This window comes from Crocodylus porosus, unplaced genomic scaffold (genome assembly GCF_001723895.1).
Source record: "Crocodylus porosus isolate Cpor-Errol unplaced genomic scaffold, CroPor_comp1, whole genome shotgun sequence".
NCBI lineage: Eukaryota > Metazoa > Chordata > Crocodylia > Crocodylidae > Crocodylus > Crocodylus porosus.
In genome coordinates, this window is record NW_017728909.1 from 18,649,329 (window position 1) to 18,675,428 (window position 26,100).

At 46.4% G+C, this 26,100-nt stretch overlaps 1 protein-coding gene across 10 annotated transcripts in view; it reads left to right on the forward strand.

Annotated features, from left to right (window-relative positions):
* CELF4 (CUGBP, Elav-like family member 4) overlaps positions 1-26,100 on the forward strand; it is an 860,358-nt gene that overhangs the window by 332,117 nt on the left and 502,141 nt on the right. The gene's annotated exons all lie outside the window — the stretch shown is intronic.

A 26,100-nucleotide genomic window follows, 5' to 3' on the forward strand; every position in this document is an offset into this window, starting at 1 on the left:
CCCCCCCCAAAATCTCCTTTTTCTGTTGCTAGTGAAACTCTGGTGCTAGGACTTGTTGTCGGCTAAAGAAAGACAGTTTGTTCCTTCAGTGCCTCTTTTTTATCTCTCCCTGTTCAACAGCAACGTTTCCATATGTGTGTGCACGTGTGCATTTAATTAAAATCTAAACGTGAATCAAAATCTACGCTCAGTTCAGGCTGCAATTTCCTTTGAGTTCCTTGAGGCAATGGGTTTAATTGAGGCCACGATGCATCAGTGTGGGAACATCTTGACAGGCTGAAATGTTGGAATACACCCCAAAACTAGCATCATGAGGCAGGCAACATGTTTTGGTGATTGTTCCACGCTGGAAGAGTCTCTTTCTTTCCCATCAAGCAAGCATGTGAGCCTTCATCCTTGCATTGATTTCCCAGCTGGGGAAACTGAGGGACAGAAGACTGATGTGAGTTGTCCAAAACGAACCAGCAGAAACAGAGCCAGACCCAGGTGTGCTGAGTCTAAACACAGGGCACAATCCACGTGGCTTCAAGACCTTCCTTAGGCACATTACTTGCTCTTTAGATGTGTCTGTTTCCCCGTAAAGAATAGATAATGGTGCTAAATCAGCTTTTGTCCTGCGTGTTGGGCTTATGGATGAAGTACGAATTATTGCAATAATTAATTTCCCCCCATATGTTTGCAGTTCCTATTGCAACAAGGCCTTAATGGGTGTTGATAAGTCAAAACGAATAAGGACCCCTTTTTCTTGCAGAATTAGGAGAAGGGAAGGCACGACAGGGTTGCATGTGCAAGGAACAGAGATCTGATGATTTAATTCTGATTTTTTTTTTTTAAATTGCACCCTGCTTGCTTTTCTTTCTATGTAATGTGCTTCAGCCCACAGAAAACCATCTGTACCATCCCTCCCCAATGCCCTCACCTGAATTTTGTAGCTACATAAAAATAAGGGCGAAAGTATTTTTAGCTTTCTCGAAGCCCAGCTCTCTCTCAGGCTGTATCGGGGTGGAGGAACCCATTGGTATCAAGATGCCTGGTTCATTAGCTGTTGTTTTTACTCTCCTTTTTCCCTCCGGTGGGAATTATTACAGCTGCTAAGAGCAGCTGACTGGTCAATGTAGTTTCTTCCATCCAGCTTTACCTTGGTTGCAGAAGGGAGTCAAGTCTCCTTTTGATGCCTGATAAGACACACGGTGGCATTGTTTTACTGCACCAATGCCAGTAAAAAAAAATCCAGAGCTCTAAACTTAGTTCACAAAGGACCCATTGGGGAGGATCTAACAGAGTTTAAACATCCATGCATTCATGGGCATAAGGGCTAGGGACAGACATTACACATAAACCAAGTTAAGTGATCAGAAACTAGTTTAAACCTGTAACAGAACAGATGTTCAGTGCACGTAAACCAGTTTGAAAATGGCTGAAACCAGTCTGAGATCAACCTGGTTGAGTGTAGTATCAGACTGAAGTGATTTGGGTCAAACCAGTTTATGCAATGCGTGTCCCAGACCTTAGGATCAGGTCTTCGGAGATTTCTGAGGGAGAGAGACCACGCCAGTAGAAGCAGGTGTGCAGGAGATGGCAAACCCCTGGGATGACACACCCGATGCTGGTCCCATTTACACTGGTGTTAAGCTAGAGCAATATTCACTGAGCTGCATGGGCCTGATTTGTGAATGCTCCATCCCTGCACATGGCCTGGGGTCTGCAGAGCTGGAGGTGGGCAAGGCTTCAGCTGTCGGCATAGTCAGCATGCTGTGAGGTCCGCAAGGAGCCAGTGCAATTTGTCATGTATGTTAGGGAAGCCGCAGGGCTGCTCAAACTTGTGTTTTGCTTTTGATGCTCCTAAAAAAGATGCCTGCAGTGCAGTCCGTGCGGGTTGCAGTGCTAGATGCAGTCATGGGGGCAGGAAGGTTTCTCAGGCCGTGTTCCCATCTGCTTCAACGTCCAGGCATAGAGACCGGGTGACGTAAAAAGGACAGTAATTGAACCCGATAAATTAAAATGACCAAACTTCAGATTGATCTATGCCAATATGCCCAGCTGTGGTTTCTGACATACCTAATAGGGAAATGTGCAGCAGCGCTTTGCAAGGCAAAGTGCCGTGTGTGGCGTACAGTCTCCCCAAATGCGGCATGGAGTCCAAACAGTTGGCAGGTCAAGCGTCTGTTAAGAAGCAGGGCTGCCTAACAGGCTGAATTCAGGACTGGTCCTCGCAGGCTTTCAACGTATGCCATGCTTAATTGAGAGGGATTGGGTGAAGTGGGCGAGATGGGGAGAGACGGGGGATCGGCTGCGGGGAGCCAGAGTCGAGGAGGAGGCAGTCTCAACGGGAGTGGGGGCTAGCCTGGCAGACACAAGGGCTTTGAAATAAGCAGGTCAGGGGCAGCAGAGATGGGGGAAAACAGCTCTGATAACTGAGGATATGGTCAAGGTGCAGGCGGGGAGCCCTAGGAGAAGGAAGGGCACCTCCGAACAGGCTTGCAACTGCCTTAATCCTGTTTTCCTCACTCCCAGCCCATGATCTCTCACAACCCGCTGTGCTCCCAGCTTCCACCCTCACCTGCTCCAGCACCTCTGTCTTGCCTCCCAGGTGGGTATCGCTGGGCCCAAACCAGTCATGCAAACGCTCAGGGAAAGGGAGAAAGAAACGCTCCAGCCAAAGCCCGGCAGCTTTCCCAGGTGCCGGGCTACCTGTCTCGGCTAGCCAAGTGCTTTGAGCTCCAGAAGTGGGAGGTGCTGGAAAGGAGAAGGCAAAATTAATTATTATCATCATTAACGGCGGCTGGAGGAACAGGCAGCCCTGGGACCAGCTCTCAGCAGGAAAATGACAGCCTTGTAATTCAGCTTTAAGACCATTTTAAGTGCCTCACCCTTCGGAGCCAGTATTTCATGCCTAGGAAAACTCACGTGTTGACTCCTGTCTTCTCTCTCTGCCTCGCATTGGTATGTGCCGCATTAACACCGGTGATTATTCTCAAAGGCTAACTCATCAGACAACAGCCGGGAGAGGGGATCTCGCACCCTTTGAAAAGATTTCCAGAGAGAGAGGGGAAAAAAGAAGGACCTTGATCTCTTAAGATAATGCCATACCTGGCAAGTGCATCTCTTGATCACATCAAAGGGGCTCATTTGTGTAAAATTACAAAGGCATGGGAACGAGCGGGATCGCCTTTGAAGTCCAGGCGGTGGGCGTCACGTTGGTGGTCATTTCTTAGGGAGATAACTCTCTTTTTATTAATAATAAAAATGAGCACTTGGCAGGGGCTTTTCATCTTGCAAGTAGCTCGTCCACAGCAGCCCATCCTCCCAGGACCCCTAGGAGCCTGGCAAGTGGGGAAACTGAGGCAGAGAAGTGAAGCGCGTGGGGCGAGGCAGTGTCTGAAGCCATATCTACATTTAAATGAATCGTCCCCCGCAGCAGCAACCCTCCAACTTTGCATTGCTCCGTGTGGCAGTGAAAAAGGGTCCACGTAGACACATCGGGGAGGTGCTGTGGCTAGGCTAATAAGCTCTGGTTTTTGGCAGTGTTAATGAATCTGCCTGCAGCACTGGCACAGATGCAGCCGTGCAAAGTGGGCTGGGGTGTGTTCGAGGGTGCCACTGCCTGGAAGGATGAGTATCTTTAAGATGTCCCGGCGGTGCAGCGTGAACCCTTGGGTCCAGGGCATTGCACCCAGTGCTGCATAAGGACTGCAATGGTTAAAGCTCATTTTTAAGGGAAGGTGTCAGGGAGCAAGGGAGCTTCTTGAATTTCTGCTGCAAATAGATAGGCTCCTTCATTGGCAAAGGGATGCACAAAACTTGAGTTTTGCACGAGGGCATCTGCTTTTCGTCCACGCTGGCTGTCTAAGCCTCTTGAAAACAGATGATCATCCCAGGCGGTTAAACAAGGTAAAGAGTGAACATCGCCCTAGGTTTTTTCTGATGCATGAATCAACCATCTTAACCTTATCATAGTAGTATCATAGTACTTAGGGTCGGAAGGGACCCAAACAGATCATCAGGTCTGACACCCTGCCGCGGGCTGGGGTCATATCACCTTATCATGGGATGAGAGGGTCAAAAAGTACCTCAGGAGTTATCTAACCCAGCACTTCTAGGATTGACTCGATTGATCCTAAATGCTTCAGGAACATGCTGCCTCCCTAGGCCGCTGCAATAGAGAGGGAGAAGGCTAAATCAGGGAGTCAAACAATGTGGGGTGAATCTGCAGCTCTGCCACAGACTGCCTATGTAACCTTGGGCAAGTCACTTACTTGCATAGTGTCTTGATTCTTCCTTTAGCTAAATGGATTTTTTTTTTTTAATGTCCCTACTTTACAGGGTTGTGAGAAGGTCTGATTTAAGACTGCGTCTGATTTAAGGCACTCCGATGTTACGGGTATCATCGCAGGACCCAGGACAGATATCCTGGGGCATTATTGTAACTGCTCACATTCGAATCCATTGCACATTCAAGCCTTTCCCTAGAAGGCTCCTGTCTTCAAATGCCTTTTGCTTTGTTCACCATCGTAATTCTTACTTACAGTTCCCCTCCATCTGGGGATTGCGCAGGACTCTTGAAAGCATTAATTAATCCTTGCCTCGCTTTTGGGAGGCAGGTTCGTGTTAACCCTCCTGTAGAGATAGGGCGACTGAGGGACGCAGGGACTTGTCTAAGGCTGTTCAGCGTTTCAATGGCAGAGCCAGGAATAGACTCCGCAGAAACCAAGCCCCATACAAAACTCGATTAGTTTTGGAGTTAATTATAAATGTGAAACTCAGGTGCTCGTTCACAGAAGGCTCCCAGCCGCAGAAGGGATCTCTTTAAAATAGAAAGTGAAGGGGGAAAAAAAATGCACGGTGCTAGCCAAGACTTCCCTTCTCTCAACTCCTTTTCTGAGCTAAGAATAGAGCCCAGGAGTCCTCACTCCAAGTCCTCCCCTTTGGATAACTTCGGTCCAAAGCGGCAAATCCTGCTTGTCAGCTCCCTCCTTTATACAGGGTCTTCATCAAGTCCTTGTGCACAACCCAGGCCATGAAAGTTTAAAAGTGCGTAAGTGCCCCTGCACGTTGGCTTACGAGGGCTCCTCTCCCCTGGCTCTTTCCAGCTGTTGCGCGCTTGCCACCCGAACGCGGGCGCTTTGAGCGGTCATGAGGACTGGCTTGGCCTTCGGTGGATGCTGCAGCCGAACAATTAAGTCGAGTCCCAATAGCAAAACAGCGCGCACAATGAGGCAGCGTGTTTGGGAAGAGAGCTGAACTTTACCATTTCGCCCAAGCATTGTGTGCTACAGTAAATACCAGAGGTAATGATATTGACTTTAAGGTATTACAGCTCCAAATGTCACTTCTACTCTATCTAGCACTCCTTTGGATTTGATTTACATCTTCCTCTCCCTTCCCCCTCCCCTGGACGCTGCAGAAGGAGGCCGGGGGAAGACGGGACCCGCTCGCGCTCTCTCCATCTTCCGCCTCTCCTTTTGCTGGTTTCCATCCCCAGCCAGGGCTTAAGAATGAACCTCCCCGGCCCGTTGCCTCCTGCTTTAATTCTGCTGGTAAATAAGTGTGCCCCAGGCTTGGGGGTGGGTCAAATGTCTGAAATACCAGCAGCCTGCAAAGGGAGGCTCGTTGCCAAAGGTGCCCGCTGCCTACTGGAAAGGTCAAGGCAGCATTAGAGGCGGTTTCAGCAGAAGGAAACCAGGCATGGAATTGGAAAGCTCATAAGAATAACATTTATACAGCCCTTTCCAAGCTTTAGCTAAGTAATCCTCACGGCATCTTGGCGGTGGAGACATGTCAGAGCCAAACCCGCTCAGCGGGGTGCCGATCCCTTTGCCAGCAGCCTTCGGTGTGGTGAGGGGCTGGAGTGAAGACCCGGGGTGCTGAGCAGTCCTGGGCCTTTAGAAAGTTTGGGTTGTGTAGGTTCAACTGGAGCTAAACCACGTCTGGTTTTTGCATGGCCAAAAAAGGTCAAGAATCTGACATTACTACTGGCCCCAAATAGCACAAAGATGCCAAATCCTGGAAACATTTGCAAACCAAGGATTGGGGAAATAATCTTTTTTAAAAAGCTTGCATTTATCAAGGGGTTGGGGTTTTTTTGGTTAATTATCATTTAATTTGTGACTTTTTGAATTTTTGTTTTTGCCTTGGAAGAAGGGGACTAATCTTTCATTTTAAAAAAGAAAAGTAGTTTTGCACGGCAAGGGGGAGGGAGGGAGAAAATAAGTTTTGGCTTGGAAAAATGTCAAAAACACTTCTCTTTTAATGATTTAAAGACGTTTCTTCAACATTTTTCAGTTTGGAAGATTCCTCAAAACTATCTGCCGTTCGCGAATACTTTGAATGTTGATGGATCATTACCTTTATGAAAAATTAAAATTGCCACTGGACTGCCTTTAATTTAAACTTATGCAAGGAACTTGCAAGCTTTTTGAAATGTGGCTTTTTATCTGCGGGAAAGTGCTACCTATTCTTTTCATCCTAGTAGATCCGTTTTCCTGCAGTTTTTCTGAACTGGAAAGGTAGAAGGGCCTGTTCTGAAAGTTTAACTAACTTCCCCTGGGTAGTGCTGGGTTATCAGTGACAAAGAAATTATTTCTTGTTAGGCCAAACCTTTCCCTTGTATTTAAGTGAAAACGTTCCTCTTTCATCCATCTCTCCTAAACCTCTTAATTCTCATCCCAGCCCATTTGTAGTTGCAATAAAATTGTGTGTGCTTGCTCTCTCTTTCTCATGCACACAGCAAATGAATGCGTGTGAATGTACCTGCAGCTTTAAGAAGATGAAAACACAAGTCACCCCATTCCCTTGAATGGCATTATGCCCATGTTTAAACACACAGACCGGGTTAAAACATCCCATTTGCTGTATCAGGATCTTAGGGGTCCGAGTGCTAGGGGATGACTCTCAGGCTGAGAATTAAACATGCAAACACATGAAGAGTAAGCACACCAAATTATGTTAGTAGTCCATGGGGATATAATTGAAAGTAATGTTTCAATTAAATGGGGGGATGGGAGGCTTTAAGACAAATATCAGAAATAAAACATCAGCCCAGGACATCTAGCCACGGAACAGGTTTTCACTGGCAAATCTATAACTTAATATATCTACAAGTGCATTGAACAAAATAGTTGAACATACGGAGGAGAAACATTCAGGCGTGGGCAAGGAAAGTGACTGGACAACCCCTAGTCATAGGTTTCTTCTGTTATTTTTGAGCCCAGCAATCACTGTCCAATCAATGCAACTTCTATCCCCATTAAAATAATGGAATATAAAGAAGAGGAAAATGCTACATTTGAAGACGACAGAGGAATCAGGAGCTATAAGCAGGGTGGGTTTGACATGTACCAGGTGTGCAGGGAAAGGGAAAGCAGGAGATGGAAAACAGATTTCAGTGAAGGGCGAGATGCGGTGTCTCCTGCAACCTGATCCCCAGGAGCCGAATCAAATTAATTTGGGTGCTGCCACTTCCGCTGGAGATCCACATACAAATATAAAGGATAAACAGCCTGGTATCCAGTTGAGGGGAAGAATATAAAAGGGTACGGCAATGGGCTCGTCTTATTGAATGTCATTGGTTGGGATCAACACAACAGAGTGAAAGATGCCCTGGGGACATTTGAAGATAATACGGAGGGGATGGGCCTGTGAGCAGCTTTTCCGACAAGCTAAAAGGGAGCAGAGCCCTGCCTTGCGACAGCTGCTCTGTGGTCATTGCCTGCATGCATGCCCAGGGTAGGGAGAGGCTCAATCACAGTAGCTCAGTCTTTAGTATAACAAGGCTCAGCTACTGCAATTTAGCTTCTGCTTACCCCACCAGAGCACGTGACGTGGCAAACCCCTGCCTCTAGTTAATTGGCCCACGCCTATATTGAACAGTGTGCTGAACCCTGGTGAATGCTGAGAAATGTGAAGACCCTGAAAGATCCCCCAAAAGGGTATAATGCTTCCCTGGAGACGAGTTATTTCGTAATGGTCCATCCGCCGCTTATTTGGACTTTTCACTGAAGCACCTGGTACTGGATGCAGCATGGGGAAGCCCTCAAGACACACCACTGTTTTGCTCCAGTTTAGAGAGCCTACTCTGTTATTACGGTTATATAGGACCCTTTTGTTTTCAGTAGGGAAAAAGAGGCATGGAGAGGTAGTATTATTTGCCTGGGATACCCCAGTGAGTCAGTGGCACATGGGGGAATAAAAAGCCTGCCTCCTTTATTGGACCTTAATGCCTGCCTCCTTTATTGGACCCTTCAGTCTCATTGCAATGTGCAGTCCCTTTATGCTGCCTGAATGATATGAATGGGCTGAAAGGAGGATCAGGCCAATCTTTATTTCCAGTCTCTACCTGGATGGCAAAACTTCCCTTGCTTAAAGTGCCTATAAATGAGAATCTGCAACCTTGGCTTGGGAACAGGCATCATGTGAACAGAGTCAGAGTCTTGATCCAGGTGCATGGTGTGGCTACCTTCCTTGCTGCTGTAGCCTCTTGGTTTTTTTATTGCTGCAATCCCCTAACCTTCCCTTGTTCCCTAGCCCCACGCCATGCAGGCCCCTTACTGCCCCGGGTAGGAGTCAGGCGTGCCTCGAATGGCTTCACGATCACTCTGGCGCCTTCTCACCGGAAGGGGTATGCTTTCCAGAGCCAGCTCTGAACCTCCTGCATTGCAAATTCTGCTTTGCAGGAATAGGATTGGAAAATGCATGATCGTCAACAGGAGCAGGAGCAGAAAGAGGAGTGAGATCTACCTTCAAATGGGATTCCTTTGCAGCTTGTTTTTTTTTTGGGGGGGGGGGGGGTCCTCCTTTGCTCCTCCACACAACAGACCTGCTTGCAACCGAAGCTTGCAGAGTGGATGGATGATTTTATTGTTCAAATGTGGGGCTAGGGCTCCTATAGACATGCAATGGGGCTGCTCTGAGGTGCTGTAAATCCAGCCCATCAGAGCAGACTCGATGAATTGGATCTGCTGGAGCGTGGGAATTACCTCCAGCATCACGTGTAGCAGCATCCCCGCATTGAAAGATGGCAGCAGGGCACTTTGAACTAAAGCTGATTTGATGAGCTTAGTTCAAAGTGCCCCATCACCATTTTTCAGCATGGGAGACGCTGATACACATAACAATCGGGTGCTTTTAATTAGCGCGGCTCGCTTATTAAAGCACTCCCCCGCTTCCCGGAGCATGCCTATAAATGCCGGTTGTTTCTGGGTTCGACTCCTCCTGCCTCACAATGGGCGACTTGTGTCCAGTCTCTGTCTCCTACCCGTGAAATGCGGGTCATGCTGAAATCCCCATCTCCCACCTTTTGATGTCTCTTATCAATTAAAAAGAAAAAAAATCCAGTTCATTTATGAAAGGGATTTAGGCCGCAGTATCGGGCCTGAGAGCCCCTTTTTATCCTGCATCCCTAGGTGGTAAGCCCTTTGGGGGAAAGGATCCTAGCAAAGGACCCTTTTTCTGGGTAGGGTCTGAGGGTGCGATGGCGGCTTTAAAACCAGCGTGCACCTTCCTGAAGCATCAAACCACCTCCGTGCGCCGCGGTGGTATTGTGCTCCCATTTCGGTCTGGAGCAAGGCAGCGGGGGGGCGGCCTCTTCTGGACCACGCTGCCCCAGAGGGAGAGGGTGCAGGGAGCATGTTTTAATTTCCTCAGACATGCCCTCCTTTATTGTGCTGTGCTCCGGCACCAGCCGTTTCCTAGCCTCGGTGGTCTGTGCCCGATTCAATCTGAAAGGTCAGCCGGAGAGGGGAGGCCAGGCCGCCGCAGAGACCCGGGATGTCGGAACACTATGTTTAATTACACACAAATTTACTGCAGCGTGTCAGGAGGGAGGCAGGGAGCTTGTCCCATGGAAAGGTCAGGCATTGTGTGGTGGCTGTACCTAAATTACACGAGGAGGAATGGAAGCCAGCCCCTGACCTTGTATAATGAATATATGGCCAGACCCCAGCGGGCATGGTGCATTCATGTGCTCAGTTTATCTTAACTTTAACTCCTTCCCTTGCTGCAAGCAGAGGGGCTGGAAGGAAATGTTTGCACGCTCTTGCAGAAGTGCTGCTGTGTTTCTCTCCCCCGGGCAACGGGAGGCTCTCAGGGAAGGATGGGGCGCCGGGAGATGGATTGGCTTGCGGCCCTGCATGGGAGCTGGCCTGCTGAATCATAGTCAATTAGGTTTGGAAAGGACCTCGGGAGGTCACATCTAGTCCAAGCCCCTGCTCTGAGCGGGACCAGCCTCAACTGCATCATCCCAGCGAAAGCTTCGACACCTCCAAGGTCGAGTCAGACTCATCCAAGCATCTTTAGTCCCGAGATCAGGTTCTCGTGGCTCTATTTATTTATTTATTTTTTGCCGAGGAATAGCTTGGAAATCTCTGTGTGGGGGTTTGAACCGGTGCCCACCCAGACCCACCGCAGTCCATGAACACCTCCCATGCTACATCTTGGACTTTTCTCCAGCTGTAAGCAACTGGGCTGGAGGTTGCTTTCACTGCGGTTTCTCTTGGGAAGCATCTATTATTTATTTGCTATTGCAGTATCGAGGGTTGACAGCCGAGACGAGGTGCTCCATTGTGCCTGGAGCTCTCCATGCACCTGAGAAAAAAGCGGTTCCTGCCCGAGGAGTATATGGTCTGAACAGGGCAAACAGGCTAGAGGTAAGACTGGAAACAAAGCACGGAGAGATCAAGTGATGTGCCCAAGGCCACACAGAAGATCAAGAATAGAATAAAATCCAGTTCTCCTGGGTTTCAGTCCACCAGCCAAGCAACTGGTCCATATTGTTGGTATGAATACTGGCTGTGTTTTTTGGGGGGAAGGCATTTGTGCAGTCTGATTGAAAGTGCTTATGGACTAGTTGAAGCACATGGCATGGCATGTGAGACACTAAACTCACCTAATCGGGGGGTTGGAAGGCCCATCAGGGCTCATCTAGTCTCAAGCCCTGCAAAAATGCAGGAAGCGCTATCCCTAAACCATCCCAGGTGACTCTTTGTCTGGCCTCTTCTTGCAAACCTCCCCGGAAGGCGATTGCACAACCTCCCTGGGCAGCTTGTTCCATTTCCTACCGCTTTTACCATGCAGACCCGCTTTTCCTCTGAGGTTTAATTTAAATCTGCTTTACTGCAGTTTAAACACACTGGTTCAGGCCGGGCCTTCTGCAGCAAGTCAGAATAGTTGTTCTCCCTCTTCTGTGTGGCAGTCTTTCGACTGCTGCAAGCTGTGATCCCATCCCTCCCCCTGCCTTAATCTCCTTTTCTCCAAACTAAATGCATGTTGTCCAGTCCACCTTTCCATGCATTGTTGGCAATCCAACCCCTTTATTGTCTCCGTTGCTCACCTCTGGATTATCTCTAGTTTTTCTACATCCTTACAATGTGAAGCCTAAAATTGCATATAGTCCTCGAATTGAAGCCTGCCCAGTGCCAAACAGAGTGGTACTATTGCCTCCCCTGCCTGGCATACAGTGTCCCTGTTACTGTAGCCCCAAATCACATTTGCTTTTTTAGGGACTGTATCACAGTGCTCATCGCATTGACTCCCCAGTCCACGAAGCCCCTGAGACTCTTCTCGGCGGTACTGCTGCCCAGCTAATTATCTTCCATTATACTTGTATGTTTAGTTTTTCTTTCTTAGGTGTAGCACCTTGCATTTATCTTCATTGGCTTTCTCTCTATTGCCCAGTGCCCAGTTCTTTAATTGATCGAAATCCTTTTCATAGTTTCATAGTCTTTTAATTCACACTTTAGAGCACTGAAGGCTTGGGGCTGTTTTCATTTTATTCAAAGTAGCTCTCCTATTATGAGTTAAACAATGGGTTTGGGTGGGGAAGCTGGCTTTCTGGGATGCTGTTCTGCAATCAAGTAGGTTAAAAAAAATGCCATGGTGAATCCCAGTATCAGCTTCTCATGTTAGCATCAACATCACATTAACATTTACGATGTGAGCTGCTGCAGATCAAGCGACCCTGTCAAGACCAGCCCAGAATTTGTGGGTATGCGAGAAAAAAAGTGTGCGCTATTTTCATGATTCCCACACATGGACAATGCAAAGATAACAGTGCCATCATTCCCAATTAGCAACGCAACAGCCTTTAGGATCCTCCACTAATAGTAGCAACAGGATGAAACTGCAATGAGTGGCTTAGGCTGAATTATAAGGAGGAGAATAAAGAAGAAGCAAGGCCATAAGAAATCCTAGCAGCAGAGTCTGTTTGACTGTGCAGCAATCTCCCGAAGAAAATCTTGAAAATCTTGCATGGATCAGTTGGTGAAGTGGTTGGAAACCTAGTAAAGATATGGTGGCTGACTGTCCTGTACTGGCAGTGAGTTGGACGAGCTGACTTCATCTGTTTCTTATTTCTGTGATTCTTTTCAACTCCATGGGCTTCATTCTGCGAGATCCTTAGCACCTCTCCTTTCCCACTGCTTTCCGTAGCAGGTAGGCGTTCAGGAGCTGACAGTCCACAATGACAGATTGTCAGATTACTCTACATTGCATATTATACTAATCTACAGATTGCATCGATGTTTCACTTCAGTGACCAAAATGAGGTGTGCCCATGTTGTAGTGCTCGATAGGAAATGGCACGTCATAAGCCATTGCTGAAGATGCAAGGTCATGATATTATCCAAACTCTCAAACATCCAATCTTGGGGAGAAAAAAAGGTAAAACAGCCTTGAGGTCCTAAATGGTAGTGTAAGAGTGATACTGTATCTATGATGGTCCAGATATTATGCTAAAGGTAAGCAATTCTTAGGGCAATATTTCCGTTTGACCCAACTATGTAGTTGGGAGAGAGTTAGACAAGCTTTTGAATGTCAGACTACAAGACTTGAAAAGCTTGTCTGACTCTGTCCCAACTTGGCCCAATAAAAAATATCAGCCTCAGAAATCCTTGCCTCGCACAGAGATCCTAAATAAATTAGAAGCACTGGGATTTGGTCCTGATTTAAAAATGTTGTCCTAGCAAATTGTGTACTCCCCCTCGACAGCCCCAGGCAGCTCCCCGCCATGAAACAGGCCTGTCTGCTCCCGTCATACTGCCTCTGGACGTGGGAGGAGGGTGGCCACATTAAAGCACGCGCAATACTCATTATTGCTGTTAGGACTTCGATACCTTTCGATATTACTGCTATTCTTATTGTGACAAGTGGGGGAGGTCTTACAAATAGCAGGCACATGACAAAAAGGCTCAATGCCAAGGACTGCAGACCCAACTCCACCCACTTAAGGTACCATTGTACTATTGCATGTAAGGGAGACTGAGGTGGAGAGACATGGCAGGGCTTTGCCGTTGTAACAATGAGCGTTGTAGCGCCTAATTTTTCTGTGGCTCCAGAGAGGATGCCACAACCTATGAAACTAAAACCTAGAGCTGGGCACCTGCAGTATACGTGGAGGGACATTAAGCATCTCTGAATGGGATTCAAGGTGGCAGGGAGCCACCTGCTCGATCAATAGGACAAGGATGTGCCAAGGATGTGGCAGTATTCATGCCCTCCCTTTTAAAAGGGAAGGGGATCTTCCTTTCTTTTGAAACAGTCAAAGCAACCACCTCCCCTTTCTGCAGTAGCTCACTGGCTAGACCACTCAGGGAAGATGAGATGTAGGTTTTAGGCTCTCGTCAATCTGAATGTGTTCAAACCAGCATGTTTCGCTGCCGAGGAGAGTGTCCTAACCAGCCAGCTGTTCAATACTCCCTGCTCCCTCTTGATGCCACTCGATTTATTGAGCCACAGAGAGGGAAAGAGAGAGTATACGTGGGCCTGACCCTCTAGCTAGTGGGTAGGGAAAAGGGAAGCCTGGATCCTGGTCTCAGACCAGATTCTGGACCTTTCTGAAATATAAACTGCCTTGAATTAGGGTTGGGCAGATCTCAGAAGGAAGACCCTCGAATTGAAAGACCACGATCTTTTTAAAAAATCACGTTCTGCACATTGTGCTGCACGATATACTGCACATTGTGCAGTATAATAGGTTTTTAACATTAACCAGTAACATACCTCCTAGTTTATACCCACACGGGTGTGCTTGTATCCACCGCCATATCCAGTAGGCTAGGACTCTGCACTAAGAGGCAGAAGGGGGCCGTGCTGATCCTGGAGCCGCAAACCTCTTTGACTACCACTTTATTTGATGGAGAGTAACTCCCCTCGCCCCCGACCGATGCCTGGCCGGCTGCTGTGACTCATTCCTGGCCCTGTCCACTGCCTCGGTAGCCATGGGTGGATTTAGGATTTTGAAAAGGATGGTGCAGATGGTGCAACGTATCATCTATAACACAATATACATTTGTCTCCAGGTTAAAGGAAACTAGAAACTTTACTCGCATGCTAGGGCTTTATTATCCGAAGCAAAACCCAGTATAAATCTATTGGCATGAGTTAAAAGCAGTCTGTGAAATAGGAACTGCATTGGCAGGAGTAGCTAACAGACGAGCAACACTGAGGCTAGCTTGATTAGCGGCACACCAAGACCATTACAAAGGAGAGAGGTCATTAACACCGCGGAGCAAAGAGTTTAGAAGGAATCACGTAGGTTATAATGAGCCGTCGAGTCGATCGACTCTCTCGCTGCTGCCTGAACAGAAGTGCTGCTGACACGGCCGGCTGTTGGTTTTAACGGTTGAGTGCAGTAGGAATCAAAGGGGGTGCAACTCCACCCCCTTTGCCCCCAAATCTGCCCCTGCCTGTAGCTGATTGCAGCCAGGGTAGCCGGGGTACGTAGCCCCTGTTCAGCTCACCGTCTGAGCACGTGGGTAAAGATAGGGCTTAAGTCCTTAACCTCCTGGCACATTAGGGATGGTGATCATAATTTAGCTCCCTGAGTACTTGCATTTGCCTGGCACGTTAGGAGTGGTGACAATTTAGCTCCCCGAGTACATACGTGCCTCTGTATACTTTACACATGTGCACTGATGAAATTCTCCTTCCCCGCGCTTCTGGTTGCTGCAAAGAGGTCTTCCTTGTCTTTGCCTCATGCATTCGGCGGGGAAAAAGTACTGAGAGATCACAGGTTTCTTATCCCATTTCTCAGTCAAGGTTAAAAGAGAAGTATCAAAGAATGTGGGGGGGGGGGGGAACCCTGTACATACAGTGTTCCTCCAATGCTGAGACTCAAAGTGAAATGCAATAGTGAGAACTTTTTTTTTTAGGCTGAAATCTCCAATAATTGCATCGCGTTTGTCGGAATGTAAATTACTCTTTTTGGTCTCTATGTGGGGAGCAGCGAGATGAATAGGAGTCTAAATTGGTTTTGCTTCCTCTTCCCTGTAGTGGATGCTGGATTAGTCCACCGTGTCTCTTTGCCCTTCCCTTTCCTTGAAGACACGGGAAACCTTCATTTTGCCAGTAGTTACTTACTCATTAAAATGAATCAAACAAGCCAGATTGTAGCAGGCATTTGAAAACCTGCTATCTGTCAAGAATTTGAAATTTAAAATTAACATTGAGTCCTCCTTTAAGACAAAAACCTTGACCTTAAGTTGCATAGTGATTGGCAAGCGCTCCCCATCCCCTGACTTGATTAACATTTAAATGCCATTTTGTGTGAATATGAGTGGCGCCTTTGGAACAAACAAATTACTAATGTCTGCCTGCAGGAATGGAGGATCAAAAGTGCCTTTTTAATTTGACGCCTAATTGAAAATACCTCCCTTATTCCTGGGAGGGCTAAGGGGCTGGAAAGGGGAAACTCCTGGCCCCTACTGGTGATACCACAATTAATCTGGGCTGCTATTGTTTTTGTTGCAGGGGGAACAGGGAGAGAAGGAGTGGGAGGGGATCCTATTTTTAAAGGGGCAAGTAGGCCCTGGGAGAGGAAAACATTTCTGCTTGGCCCTGTGGATCAAGGATCATGGAGCCATTTACAGTTGTTAAGCCTCCTGGCAAACAGGTGTATGTATGGATGGGTAAACTGAGGCACCGAGGGGCTAGGTACTGTCACATGAGTGTATGCCAGGTCTGAGCCAGGAACAAAATGTAGGAGACCCAATTCCTGGATGCTGAGCTCTGCTGGTATTCAAAGGGAACGAGGGGGGTTTATCTACATTAGGGATGGTTCAAACTTCCCTGCTTGGCGCAGTCTCTCGTTACAGACTCTCGGCTCAAATGCAGCCAACACCTGATATATAGTCACTGATCAAGCAAAGCCCTTAACTGTGTGTGTAACTAATGGGTGTCTAATTGTACCCCAGGGGTGACCATATATTACATGCACCATCCCCCCACATGTGTTTGATCCAGAGAATTTGAATCATTTGCAGTACTGAATATCCCCATGTTGGCCCTGGGTGTGCCAGCCAGAAGGTCTATTGTCATATAAGCATATGAGAGATCCCTTTGCTATCATTTGAACTATTAATTGAGAAAGTTCTGCCAGGAGAGTTGTTGCATCAAATCTTGAGTGTGAATACAAATTGAGAGTTGTTGCAGCAAATCTTTGGTGAATACAAATTAAATTAACAGGGAAAAAAATCCATGATGCAGGTATGGTTTAGTTATTTAGTAGCATGGTCTTTTGGATTATAGCAAAGAGCAGCATTGAGTAGGAAGAGCTGCAGCCTCCAATAGTTTGGAAAGTAGGTTCTGAAAAGCAGCCACAAGTTTGGAAACTCAACAAAGTTGGGAGTTCGGTCTGTATCAGCGTGAGAGCTGATATCCCTTCTTCAAAAACCATGCAATGCAAAAAGCCAACACAGACCGAGATGGGGAGAGAAGAGTCCTGTCTTGCAGATGCAGACTTAAAATCCAAAGGGATTCAGGTCATAAACCCTTGCACATGTGCTTTCCCTGACATACACTCTCTGTCTCAATGAAGCAAACATATGAAAGATTGTGCACAGCGTTGCCGGGATTGTGACCTAAATCATGCCAAAAATCCTACTGCTATGTGGAAAAAATGGGAATGTAACTCCAATTTCTGAAGTCATAATCCTCACTCAAACCCATTTCCCCAGCACTGACACGCATTCACTTGCACTTTCTTGCCTGATATGCTGCTTTTACCTCCCCCACGATTTCCATCTTTGAGCCCTGGGACACGGCTGAACTTTGTGGGTGTTTGAAATCTGAGCTTTGCAGGCAAGCTTACTGCTAATATTTTTCAACTCTGAGCCTCCACGAGATATCCAAAGGCCTACATGCTTGGCAGGGGATAGGATAAAAGCAAAAGCGTTGCCAGCCAACGCATTTATCTGCTAGCACTAATTGTGAAAACGGGGAAAAATGTGTAAGGTTTGAAGGTGCTGCTCAGAGAGCAGCAGAATTTGCTGCTATATTGGATAAATCATATGCATATGCAAATTACACATGGGTTTCTCTTATTTTTTTTTCCAGGGTAATACCCACCATCTCCTTCAAATTGTGTCCATTTGACACCGTAAAGGTGCACAGTACATGCAGGAAGCCTGATATACTGATCCCACTCTGTTTAAAGCGATTCCCTCCCCCCACCTCTTTTTAGCTAACTCATTAACTCTGTCAGTTAATTGCTGCTCAGTAGCTTTACAAAGTTACATATTTAGTTTTTGCATAGTAGGGAAGAGTATATTTTTAATCTATGCCCTTGTCTTTCCTTTCCCCCCTGGAGCTCCCATTAGTCACTTCTCTCCCCTCCAACCCTTGTGGGAAGGAACAAGGGGCTCTTTGAGTATTTGCCTTTCCTGCAAACCCGTACCTCAGGCACAGCTCTGTTACCCTTTGCTTTGCCTAAGGCATAGTAAAAGCCTAGCGTAGAGACTCAGAAGTGTGGTTGCAAGGAGCAGGAAATCTCGTGTGCATGCATGTTTGGGTGCATGTCCCATTTCTGGTGTCACGCTGCATTTAAACCCCAGAATCCTCCTCTGTGCAATGTTGACTTAACATTTTAAGCAAAATGCAAACATAAAGGGATTCCTTTATATCTCAGGTGAATGATCTGGAATAAAGGTCTTTTTGTGGGGAGGCTCATCATAAGCAAATGGCCAATATAGTTGTTACAAACAGCTAAATCCGTGTCTGTGCACCAGAGACATTGGCAGTCTCAACTTCAATGAAGATGGAGCCAGAAAAAGTGGATGAGATGAATGTTTATGAGTGTGTTGATGGAGGGTTTTTCTCTCTTGCAGTCTGTCTGCTCAAGCATTCAAGGTGCCGACCAATGGGTTTTTCCTCATTAACTTCGGTAGCCTCACATATTTATCACTTAAGAAATGATTCCCTGATTTCCATGGAGCATCATCACCACATCGATGCTATGTTTGAGAGCTGAGGATAATTTGGGATTTCAATAAAGTTGTCCTCCTGTGCCATTTTCACCCTATGGCAAGCGGGGACCCATACAGATTTCTGAAATGTATATTCAGATTGTCGCAGCTGAAAGCAAAGCCGTTTGTCCGAGCAAAGGCAGTATTTTTGTTGCTCTGGATACAGATTTGCATCTGGGAATCATCCTTTTTATCCCAAGCTTTAGGTGCAAGAAACTATACAGAAAAACATAGAGCAAATCAGAAAACTGGGATATAGTTTCCATGGGTTTTGTAAAGGAAAAAGTGCCAAAAAATTGATTTTTAAAAATTTTTTGGAAATCAAACTTTTATCAGAAAGAAAACTTTTCACTCTATAGTTATTGATAGTACAAGATCATTTTCAGAAAATGAAATTTGGGGTTTGCCATCTTGTAGAAAAAACAAATTTTTGTTTTGTTCTTACTGTGAACAGCTTCACTACAAAGCAATGAAGGAAGAAAAAGGCTACAGGAAAAATTTGGAAGAATTCGATGACAATATGAAGCCTTCCATGAGTCACAGGAATCCCTCAACATGACTATTATGTTGCAGTAATTCATAAAAACTGCATAAAAGCATCTGCATTGCATGGGACAGAGATAAAAATCGGGGTATCTCAGCCCATGAAAGGTAGAAACCATTTGATGCTGAGATCTACAGTGGAGAACGAGCGGTTGTGGGACCAGGGAGGGCTTTGGTAATGAGCCTGCTTTTATTTAATCACTTACCCAGCAACCTTTGCAGTGCTTCTGAAAAGCTTTCAATAACAACCAAATAAAATGCATAATAAAATACGGTCTCACAACAAAAAAGAAACAAAAAACAAATGGCCATCCCCGGTACAAGCCCATAAATAAAGATTCAACTAGTGAGACACCCACAAAATACATTTTCAAAAGGCTTTTAAACTGATTAAGGGAGTCGACTTCATGTATATTGATAGCGTACCGTGCATTTGCGATAAAGGGGAGCCAGCCAAGGAAGGGTATACAAATGGCAGCTTGCACTGCGAGTTTGTAAGCACCAGAAAAAAAAATCGGCATTTGCAACAGGCTGCTCTGGGAAACGGGTCGTCTTTATAGCTCAGGAGGGAGATTTGGGCGGGACTGGTTTCCTTTCTCTCATTTTTAATAGTATTGACTAAAAAAAAAGGTTCCAAGAGCTCATGAACGCCCATCTGACAGCACAAAACGCTGCCCTCTCACCCCCCCAAGATTTCAAACTCCTGCTTCTTGGGATGCAAAATATTGCTGGAAGAATCTGGCAGGTCTTTTAAATATTGGGTCACCCAGTCCCGTATTAGCAACACTCTTATCATGAGTCTCTCAAAATGGGATGCATTTCAAACAGTCCCAGTGGCTAGAAGTGTGTGGTTAAATGGGGCAGAGAGGGACAAAAGCAAAACACGGTGCCGATTAGATCCGCGACTGTCAGGATTGCAGGGGCAAACGCTTGAAAACATGAGTCGGGCATGACAAAGTCTCCATCACCGCATGGCAAAGACAAGATCTTCACTTCACGAGGCATAAACAATGGTGTGATTTCAAGCCAGTCCCATGATTTTGGACGGGCGGACTCACCGGGTTGACATGTTTGCAGCTGGCAAGACTGAGCTCTTCGTGAGCCTGAAGCAAAACTCCCCGATCCACAATCCTGTTCCAGTTGGAGGGGGCAGTTCAGTTTGACTCTGATTAGCTTCAATCCCAAATTTGAGAGTTTTCCTCTCTGGGTTTTTTGGACATTTATCTCTTTCCCTTGCTGTAATATCAAAGGGCAAGACTGCAGGTTTGCAATCTGCTCCGACGAAGGGCTGCGAGCCGACTGTGCTACTCTAGATGCAGACCCAGGAACGAATCGAGACTCAGGGAGTCACTCCTGTTTTGCCCTTGCTCTCAGAAAAGGAGCAAATTGTCTTCCACTTGTGTGGAGCAACTTCATCTCTCTTTGAGCTCCTGGCTTGCTATTTTGGCTGCTAGGAGCGTAGGGAAGATGGGTCCCTTCCAGTTCATCCCATCCCAGCCAGCTTGCTCACACTGAGCCAGTTTCTGGTGCTGAAATCCCAAGCTGAGCCCACCCAAGCAAGGGAGGAAAGGGGAATGTGTTCCCTTGCTTGACCCAAGAAGGTCTGTGACCATTGAACCCCAAGAAAATGATCAGAAAGGAGCACTCTGGACCTGATGTTCAGATCTGAGCTTCGGCTGAGACGTCTTCTAGGGCAGAATTGGCATCCCAGGTCACTTCACCTATTTGGGCGATGCTGAGAGAAACAAGAAGGTTGCTATTTTATTGAAGATGAGGTGGTGCCTTGACGTGTGACTCTGGGTGCATCTAAACATTCATTAATGCACCTTAGTTACTGCACATTTAGTTGAATGCGCACTAATCGAATGTGCAGTAATTAGAGTTACTGCGCAGTAGCGCCAGCGTAGTTTTTTAGTGATGCTTACCATGCATTACCCTAATAACACTGCGCGGTGGGCTATTAGCACGGTGAATAACTGCTACTCTATAGCACGGTGTTTTTAGGCTAATGCACAGTAAGCGTCTTGTGTAGACGTGCCCAGAAGTACAAATAAGGTAAAGAGGGCCGGTTCTTACCCAGGCCACTCTGTGGCACAAGGAGCTACACATACACCTACATAAGCCATACATATAGTCCCATCCTCTATCTTATAATAGACAAAGGGGTGGGCAATGGGATGTGCTCATCCTCATCTTGCAGGTGGTGCAATTAGGTAGAGGAGATGGAAGTGGCTTGTTCGAAATGGCACAGGGAGTCGGTATGAACTCCACAGACGAGTGCCCTTTTGTCTCCTGTCTCGCGCTCAAGACTCTCACCTTCTTGTCCAATCTGTCTGCTGCTTTTATTTTCCCCCGAGGAAAGAGCAATTTCCCAAGCTGCCGGATCTTTTTGTCAAGGGAGACAGATATCTTTCTAGTTCCCTTTTCTGCCCGCCCTCTTCCCCCCATTAGCCAATCCAATTATAGAAAATCAAATAACTTGCTAGAGCTGGCCAAATTCAATTACACAGGTACTTCTGGGTAGATTTTTGGCAGTGAATAGTTTGCTGGCTTTTCCCAGACTTTTGTCCTTAATAAAATGCTCTCTGTTAGTCAATAGATCTTATAAAATAAAAATAATAATAATAATAATAATAATAACATAAAAACACCAGTATAGGTAAGTAGAGCAGACTTGTTTCTCGGACACCTGTTGGACACAGGTTGTTCAACTCTCTCCCGGTACTTCTGTATCAGCGTGTATCAGTCGTCGAAATCTCCATGTCTAGATGCCAAGGATGCATGTGTTATGACTGGGACCGGTTGGGAGAAAATAGTGTTTTTTTACCCATCGTGAAAAACATTGACCTTTACATGCAAAAAAAGTAGTCAAACTTTGAACTATCATCGCCGAAAACTTGAAATGTTTTCCTTCTGCAATGCCGTTGTGCAGCAGCTCAGGGGAGGTTTAGTGCAGATGTCTCTGGATCCCTTTCTCCTCTACAGGTCTTGTGATTGATGGGCGTCCCTTATCATTCACTACAGCCACCCCTTTTGGGTGGGCATAAGTGGTGCAACGCAGCTTGGGAGAAAGGGTCCCATTGGGAGCCCAGTCTGTAGAAGAGTATTGAAAGACCTGAAGCAACGTAACCACAACCTGCACAAGGCAAGACCGCAACCTATTTGTGCCACTGTATTTCAGTTTTTGTGCCCAAACTGTTTGGTTGAGAGGTGTTTTCTTCCCTCTGAGATAAATTTAAATGTTTGTTTGTTTTTTTTTCTTTTTGGAGGGGGGGTGAATGAGGTGAGCAACTTTAGACCACTTGACAAGTTTTACTGGTTTTCCAGAGGGACAAATGGAAGCACAAGACAGGTTAAACAACTTGCCCAAGGTGACACAATGAATTACTTGTTGAATGACACCATGTTGCAGAGTTACACTCAATAGTCTTTGTTCATAGCCCCTGTCATGTGGATTTAGTGAGGTGCAAAAGACAAGTGACAAACCAGTTGCTGTGAACTAGCACAACGCGAAGCACCCTGCCATTACGAGGTACTCTCTTGAATGCTCTATTATATCTTTAAAGCTCTTGCAGACTTCAAGTGGAAATATTATCCGTTCCCTAAGCCCTGTGGTTGCATTCATGACCTGACACAACCCATCCAGTAAAATGACTGCATTGGAAATGAGCCAGAACTGATATCCCTCCTTATCCGCTCGGATAATATCTCTTCCTCTTCCTCCCCATAAGCCCCTCTATCATTCAAATGAGATGTAAAACCAATGTCCACGCCAGGAACCCTGCACTTAACACATCTAAGAGCCACAGTGGTAGTCTCGGTGCCCTGGCCAGTGTCCAGGTCAAGCAATTATTAGAGATATTTGCAAAATGGGGGGAAGTTGAGTTATATGCCAGAGAAAAATGATATTTAGAATATAACAGATTGCTTTAGCAATTATACTAATATAGACAGGCTGGGGATACAGGCCGACTTTCATAGATTTCATAGACATTAGGGCTGGAAGGGACCTCGGGAGATCATCGACTTGGACAAACTCTCAAGGAGGGCCAACCAAAATGGGATGGCCTTTAATACAGAGAAGTGCAAGGTGCTGCACCTCGGTAGGAAACCCCCCTCAACATACTGACAGGCTCAGCAGTGCCACGCTTGCTAGCACCATGACCGAAAGGGACTTGGGGGTCTTGATTGACCACAAGATGAATATGAGCCACCAGTGTGATGTGGTGGCAGGCAAAGCAAACCAAACTTTGGCGTGCATCCACCAGCAAAACCAGGGGAGTCATCCTCCCGCTTTACTCCCCCGGTGAGACCGCAGCTGGAGTACTGCATCCAGTTTTGGGCCCGCCACTTCAGGAAGGATGTGGAGAAGCTCAAAGGAGAGTCCAGAGGAGAGTCACTCATATGATCCAGGGTTGTACGAGGAGAGGCTGAGAGACTTGGGACTCTTCAGTCTGGAGAGGAGACGACTCAGGGGGGACTTGGTGGCAGCTACAAGTATGTGAGAGGGGGACGTCAGGACCTGGGAGACCAGCTGTTGCCCAAGAGATACCAAGGTCTAACGGCCATAAACTCCAAGGAGGCCAATTTAGACTGGATATCAAACAAAAGTCCTTTACGGTGCATGTGTCCGTGGTCTGGAACAAACTCCCCCCAGATGTGGTGCAAGCACCTACTCTGGACTCCTACAAAAAACAGCTGGATTTATTTCTTGCTGGGGTCACTTGATCCCAGCTGACTTCTGGCCTATGGCATGGGGGCTGAACCCGATGATCTCTCGAGATGCCTTCCAGCCCCTAATGTCTATGCAATAATGCAGAACCTGGCCCCTTTAGTTTCAACCATTTATACCATTCTCCATCCCTTCTTTTCTCAAACTTCTGTATATAGCTGTTGTGTGTTGTTGAACAGTTTCCATGTTTCAGTCCAGATGTGGCTGCAACTAGTTGGAAAAAGAAACTTGATCCCTGATCTTGTTTTGTCTGATGGTGAGGAAGAGATTTTAGCAGAACTGGCTTGGGGGAAGAGAGTGAAGGAGCAGGGTGAGTGGGATGGATTTGATATTTAGTGGGTAACAAGAATAATTACTATGAGGAAGATTCAAACAAATCAATACAACCCTCCCCCACCCCGCCCCAAAAGCAGCTCTTGAGAATAGCTAAATTCTTTCTAACTCCACTTAATAAACCCCATTCATTAACAAGATACTTTCCTTTTGAGCACATTATTACAAAGCTACCTACTGAAGAATGTCTGTACTAATCCAGAAAAATACGCAATAATGATTACCGTCTCGAACAAATTACTAAATTAGATAGACTGTGGGTGTGGTCCTGTGCATCTCAACCTAATCCACTCTAATCCAACCCATAGTTCATGTGCATATCAGATCCAAGAGTCATAACACAAAGGTCTGTGAAATCAATCCCATTTAAAAATACCCTTCTGTCCTTTAAGACCCCCCCACCACTGACCACATAGTAAAATATTAAATATTCCCCAACCATCTAATCTATTTATTAATAGAAATACAGAAAAGCACAGCTTCTTGCAAGGTTGAAGACCAGCAGAGAATTTGTGTGAGTGTTGTTATGATGGTAGCGTTCAAGCGATGTGGTAGCCACAATGGAGAAGGAAATGTTCAAGAGAAAATCCTTGCCTATTGTTATGATCTTATTTTAAAAGAGGTTCCCATTTGGGGGCTCTGTTTGCCTGGGGGAGCCGCAGGGTGAAACGCAGCAGCAGCTTGTGTTTCAATGTTAGAAAGTTGAGATGAGCCATCTGCGAACAAAGGAGAGCCCAGACGAGCTGTTTGAGGACACTGCAGACGGTGGATGAGCGATCATTCCTTGGACACAAGATATAGAGGATAGTCTGTGACTCATACAGCCGGAGATAAATCACACCAGTCTCCCACCAGTCAAACAGTCAGTGTTTTAAAGAAGACTTTGTCATATTTAATAGTGCTGTCAACCTTGCAGTTTTGCTGGCCTGTTAATAAGAAATTCCAAAATGACATGGTTAACCACTCTCCGCCCGGAGCTGAGCTAAGCGGGTTTAACGCAAGATATTACCATAGACAAGGGCAGATGAGGATGGTGAAGGCCAGGGGATGCTAAAGTAGTGGGTTACAGACTGGAAGTCATGGGATGGGATGAGTTCAGGCAGTTGAGTCTGGAAGGCATGGAGTGGGTGCAGCGGAGTCGCGTTTGCAGGGGTTGGGGCGATCACCCCCCAACCCCAAGCCATTCCTGTAGTAGCTCCATTGCATCTGTCTCTCTCACACAGTGTCCATATGTATAAGAAGGCTGTTGGTAGAGGTGAGCTGAGTTGTCTCAAATTCTCCTTTTGGGGAGGAACAGAGCAGGGGGATTTTGCCTTCCCGTGGTCTTCCTTGGATCCCTTTTACAAACTGCTTCACATCCTTGAAGTGGCAGGATGCTGAGAGTGCCGTCACCCCTCTGCTTTGGCTGTGGCACATCGGGGTGGGCTTTTTGATGTATTGGGACATTGTGCCCAGTAGCTGTGAGAAGGCTGCTTGTGCAGTTTGAAGACTAGGTTAGAGAAACACTTTTCTACCATGGCCTTGAGCAGAGGCTGAACTAGATGTGGTTTCATCCTCCTCTCCTGACTGTATATCATTCTCTGACATTTTTTTGGCCCTATCAGTCTGTCCACAGTGCCACTGTTGCTTGTGGCAGACATCCTGCACTAGCTCCTAGGACCAGGACATCGTGGGACTCAGGGAGGGTGAAGTGGCTAAGGATTTACTCAGGATCTTGTCCACCTTTTCAGCCAGTGTTCAGCTCTGTGTTGATACAGCTCTGTTGCTAGCAGCACCCAAGCTAGACGGTGTAAAACTAGGCCAGGTATGTCCACACGAGCTCCGGTCACGCCATGGACTGTAGGGACACTGCACTTGAACCAAATTCTAGTACCCACCTTTCTTGTACGGTCCTAACCATCCCATTTGCACTGTTTGTATTCTTAGCTGTATTCAAGATAGCACATCCTTTTTAGCCCCGCCAGGCTAGAAGAATTAGCCATACTTTGCATCCAGGCATTAAACATGGGGGTGTGCAGTGTGGTAACACAATGGGATGCCAGTCTTGCTGTTGCGACTTAAGTAACGAGTGATAATAATAATATTTTAAAATCTTGCCTTTGTTATCTCTGCTTATTAAAGAAACACTGGGCAATACTAAACCCAGCCATTGATCAACAGATCTCAGTGGTAATAAAAGGATTCATAGTTGGCAATTTTATGTCGGTAATACCCAAAAACCTCCAGTTGGGTTAGGATCCCTTTGTGTAATTCTAGGAA